Raw genomic sequence first — 6,000 nt, 5'->3', positions numbered from 1 at the left:
TCATCTGCGGTCAAAATTAATAGTGTTTTTAACCTGCGTTAATACATGATTACTGCGATATTTTTTTGTGGTTAATTAATTAGTTAACACTTTAACTTTGACAGCACTAACACATTGCATACAATTGTTATAAACAAACATTGCACACATTGCATTTAAATAAAACACCACAACGTTGCTCGTCCTTACTTACCCTCATCCCCAAGCATCTATTAAAGGACACTTGGCTCGGAAAAATGACAACAAAAAAATTCAAAATGGCACTACCCTATAGTATTACTGAAATACAACCCCGTCTCCAAAGTGTCCAATTTAGGAGGTTTAACCTCACTCTTTAAGTGAAAATAAATTTCTGGTAACACCACAGAGAAGGGTGTTGTTACAAACACTCCCAAATTTGAATGACTATAAATAAATAAATAGAAATCGACAAGTACCCCCCAAAAAAATCATAGTAGTACTAGTCATAGTAGGCGTGTTCACTGAAACCGCACCCCACTCAAGTGTTAACTGTCAATCAAATATCATTTACACTGGAAAATAGTTGCTAGCATCTTTCTTATGGTTACACATAAAAAAAAAAAACATGAAAAAACATCTCTGCCTAAAGCCTTGGCTTTAATGAATCCCACTGGGGTGTCTGTGAGATGCGCACACTTATGGACTGACAACGAGGCGCTCTAAAGTGCTCACTTCAGCAGATTATCCGAAGGAAAGAAGCATTATCAGTGTGTAGGCAAGCTAGCTGGCTAACTGCGTGTCGAAGTTGCACTAGATATCTGCAGAGGCAAACTTAAGTCCTCAAGTTGTCATGTAGCAGGGTGGGGAGGGCTCATACAGGGGCCCAAGTGCGTCACCTGACCGCTTTTTACCCCCCCCCCCCCCCAAAAAAAAAAAATGAAAGAAAGAAAACAGGAAAATTGAATTGGTGGGAAACAGTTTAACTCAGTTTAGTTTGGGATAGATGGATAGATAGATAGATAGATAGATAGATAGATAGATAGATAGATAGATAGATAGATAGATAGATAGATAGATAGATAGATAGATAGATAGATAGATAGATAGATAGATAGATAGATAGATAGATAGATAGATAGATAGATAAAACGGGTTAGGACAGAAGGGTTGAGCAGAGGGACGAGAACAAAACAATAGGCACAACAACAGCCGTATTAACAACAGTAATAGTTCCATTATAACATCAGCGACAACATCACTGCCGAAAACAAGCAGATAAATGTGAAGGTGCATTTCCAGAAGCAAGGAGCACCAGTCATACGGCAGAGAGAGAAACTAGACTCGGATTAACATCGTCTGTATGAAAACAAACGTTTTGAATGCTTGGTAATCAAAGCCAGGCACTTTTCGAAGTTTGTATATTTTTAAGTGACTTGATATCATTTTTGCTATAATTGTAGCCCGAGTGTGGCGATGGAGCATATGATGATGTTGCTGCATGGGAGGAAGTGGAGGTCACGTGACTGCTTAACAAACAGAAAAGCCATCGATTGCAGTCGCGACGGAAACAAGCCCCTGAGAGTAGATCTGAATGAAGTGAGTTAATCAACGGAGCAAGTTGCAGACAGCGCGTCAATATTATTGACCTCTTGTAAATATGAGGCGTATATTTTAGCCATGCCGCGGCTTCCTACTTACCATTAGCCTTCAGCATGGAGGCAAAATATACTACAAAGCTGCCGATGCTTCTTAAAACTGGACTTTAGCACGCTGTACAGTTCAAGGGACAACTCAAACAACATTGTGATGCTTTGAAAATCAATCGGGAGACAGATGATTCAAATATGTCACCATCAACTGCTGAGACCTGCGAGAATGTTTGACACAAGAAACTAAGACACAAGAAAGCCTTGTAATCCATATAAACCGCAAAAGTAATGCGCTACACATCAAACAATGGCAAAATCCAGTCGTCTCAGAGGGGATTATTACGAGGGAGTAAAGCAGCAAATTACACACTTTGGACAAAGATACCACACTGGTATAATTTCGGTCTATATTATTATTATTATTATTTGGATTAGTGGGATTTTCATTTTCTTCTTAATATTTTTTGTTTTACAGTTTTTTTTTATTTTCTTGCTAATTGTTTAGTTTTAACAATTTTATTTATGTTATTATTTTAAACCTGATTTTCAGTTTTTAATTTTCGTTTTTATTACTTAGCTAAATGTGTGGCGAACACCCATCGCCGTGTGTCACCTCAATGGCAAACTCGCACAAATGGAAGTTACATCGAAATTATTTTTGTTACACTTTGATTTCATGGTACAGTACTTTTAGCATTTCACTATTGATAAATTTACTCATTCGCTCCCCCCCTTTGTACCAATCCTCAGCTGTTTCCTGAAAATGTCCCCATTTTGTACTCTTTCTGTAACACCCAAAGCTAAGCCTGGCTAATAGGAATGTCGGAATTGGTGTCAAGGAAGCATTACACTACATGTTGATCTCAAGTTTAGCCTGGGTTGTTAGAGGAAGATATACACAGTCTTCCAGTGTGGGCAAACTCGGTGCTTAAGGGGGGCCGAAGTCCTGCAGGTTTTTGATGTTTCCCTTCTCCCTTCTTCATATGATCAGCTCATCGGTGAAGCCTGATAATGATCCTCACCTGTGTTAGAGGAGGGCGACATCTAAAACCTGCAGGACTCCAGCCCTTGAGGACATTAGACATTACGCATGTTAGGGTCACTGAAGATTGAGAATTTTCCATCGCTGTGAATATGAGTGTGAATGCTTGTCCATATTGTGTGCCCTGCCTGCGATTAACTGGCAACCAGTCCCGTGGTCAGTTGGGATAACCTCAAGCGTCACAATCCTAAGTGAGGACCAGTGCTATAGAAAAGGAATACATTAACTTTAGGTTGATGTGCTGCAAAGGCCCATACATTTAGTGATTATGATAGCATAATGCGTACATTACTTGTGGTACTTAGGGAAGTGCAAATACACGTACAGTAAAAAGTACATTAAAATTATGAACACACAGGCAACAATGCTATGACTCTGCATTATTCTGCCACTGACAAAGCTCCATTCACTCCCTCGCCGAGGACATGAAAAGCCGCTCTCAAATGTCGGCTTTCCCTTTTGTAGGCAGTCACGCACATTTGTGGCACAACAAACACAACAGCCTGCTTAATTTAAAGCTCGTCAAACTCCAGAGTTTCGTGGTTTTTTTTGGTTAGTTTTTTAGGTTTTGTCTGCAGCATGTGTCTGCAGCATATGTCGAAATGGGGCCGAGTTGTGAATGAGGCAGCACTGGCTTCGCATTCAGCTGACCAGAAACAATGTTTGTCCACAGACAGTGACAAATGGCAAATCAACTTAAAACTTAAGTATACAACTTACGGGGAGTATGATTTACAGCTTTGGTGAGCAACAAAAATATATTTTTTTAAAAAACCTTAATTACTGTATTTTCCGCACTATAAGGCGCACCTAAAAGCCTTTATTATTCTCCAAAAACGACAGTGCGCCTTATAATCCGATGCACCTTATATGTGGATCACTATTGGTTACGTAAGCTCCATCTAGTGGATGCTTAACGCAACCCCAGCCACTACAGTAGCTTCTATTCTCTGTGCCTTATAATGCGGTGCGCCTTATATGTGGAAAAGGTTTTTAAATAGGCCATTCATTGAAGGTGCGCCTTATAATCCGTTGTGCCTTATAGTGCGAAAAATACGGTAGTCAAGCCGATCTCTAATATGAGCAAGAATCTCAACATCGTACAGTATACAGTTTGTATATATAGAGCAAGGATGGGCACTTTAAATACTGGAAGGGGCCACAATTGTTCATCAGTGCTACTGGAGGCCACATAGGACCATGCATTTCCAAACCAGATGTATGACAAAAATGCTATGGACGAAATTTGTGCATACGTGCTAAATACGTGCGCTTAATACAGTGTTCACTCGTTTATTATTTTATAGATAACAAAAAATGTGAAGCCACATTTTTATGTAACTATATTAGCAGTACCCTCTGTTATGTCCAAGAACGTGAGTACGACACAACTGTGAGTGCCAAGTCTGCTTTATTTATTCAACTGCCGTCACGTGTACATCCGTTCCTCAAACATCCGCTTTGCGATACTTTGCGACACTGCTGTGACAATGTTTAGCAGTATGGCGTACAGTCATATGCTACATAATCCAAGGGGATGCGTCAATCTGCTCAATGATACCAGTGTCAAGGAGTTTTTGTAGCTCTGCTGTGATGTCATCACGCGGTGCAAGTGGGAGCCGGTGAAAAGGTTGGATAACAGCTGCACTGAGCAGCTTTAAAGGGATACTTGACTCATTGAGCAATTTTTAGCAGTAAAAAGTTAATATTTTGTTCAGAATGAATTTAATAACTTCATTATTTTTCATAAACAATCAATACCTTTAAAAACATTTTTTTCCACCTGCTGTCGACTGAAGATTACATCACCTGTGCCGAGGAAGTTGGTCACGACCAGTCATGGCTGACCTGTTTTTGGCTTGGTCAGCGAACTGAGCCATGATTGGTCGTTACATATTTCCTCAGCACAGATGATGTCATCTTCAGTTGACAGCAAGTAGAAAAAATATTTTTCTTAAAAAGGAACCCCGACTGTAATAAGTTTGCTCTAGGTTATTTATTTGGTTGCTACTAGCATAACTATGAGATTCATTTTTCAAAAACCCTTTCCAGTTAAATACATTTTAAAAAAACTTTATTTGGACGTACATTGTTATTTACGTCGCAACGCATTCCGTGCTTAGCGACGTAGAATGGTGTCTGGCTTTCTACCAAGCAATGTGAAACGCTTAACGCCAGGAAAAAGTTCCCCACGGGAAAATAAAAGTATATCGTATCGTATCGTATCGTATTATTAAGAAATTAAGGTAAGTCTCATAATGTTCCTAAAGAAACAACATACGATCGGGAGAGTCACCCTCCCCCCTGCCTTGCTCTCGTCATTCACCAAACGCATTCAAGAGTTTTGATCGTCCCTTTAGGAACGCTACGGAGACTTACCTTGCTTTCTTTAGAAGCGTTTCACATTGCTCGGCAGATAGCCAGTCGCCTACGCACTGAATTCGTTGCGACGTAAATAACAATGGCGGCGCACGCCCAAATAAAGTTTCTACAAAATCTGTTAAACTGGAAATTATTTTTGAAAAATGAATCTCGTTATGCTAATAACCAAATAAATAGTATAGAGCAAACTTGTCATTACATTCCTTTTAAAGGTATTGATTGTTAGTTATCCACTAAATACAAAGTACACTTGGCATGATGGATAGAAATGTTACAAAGTGATTAGTGTGATCCTTGAACGGACAATTTATATTGTTTCCAGTGGGTGGGGGGGATCCAAATAGAAAAGCAAGCAAAACTGAGAGCCACTGCATGAGAATAACTTCCATGTATAGTTGAGCCGGGCCTCAAGGCAACGTGTGCACCGGACTGCTAATATTTTCTCTTTGCCTGACTGCAGCGACACTCTCTGTGTGCCAAGCTCCCTCCACTGTGCTCCTTCCTTCCTTCCCATTAGTCATGCAATATGTGAGGGTTCCTCATCACTTGTTCTCAATGACAGAGTGAGATATTTCTACATGGCCGCCGGTGCTAATTATTAGCATGAGCGGTGCCGGTAAATGTCTTTCCTCTTCCTCGCAAGGCAAACAGCAAAGTGAGTGTGTAGGACAAACACTGTGGGCCAACGAGGAGGTTCAGTGGAGCTCTCCGGGCATATGCTTCTTGTAAAGCGTCACATTTTACTAAGCCAGTGCTGCAACACTGTTTGCTTTGCAGGGATGCAATAGCAGCCTCTCATTAACACCTCAACAGTGCCATCTATTGATGACGGTGGCAAAGTGCATCTACTTTTTATTCAAAAGCAACACGTTTCGGTCAACACTTACCAAAATTTGGAATTTTATTTTTCTTCGCTCAAATTATTACTGTATTTCTTTTTCCAATGGAGTACATTTTTTAAAAGAT

Source organism: Vanacampus margaritifer, chromosome 2, assembly GCF_051991255.1.
Source record: "Vanacampus margaritifer isolate UIUO_Vmar chromosome 2, RoL_Vmar_1.0, whole genome shotgun sequence".
Classification (NCBI taxonomy): Eukaryota; Metazoa; Chordata; class Actinopteri; order Syngnathiformes; family Syngnathidae; genus Vanacampus; species Vanacampus margaritifer.
The sequence above is the reverse complement of the archived record's forward strand: the minus strand, read 5'-3'. Positions refer to the sequence as shown.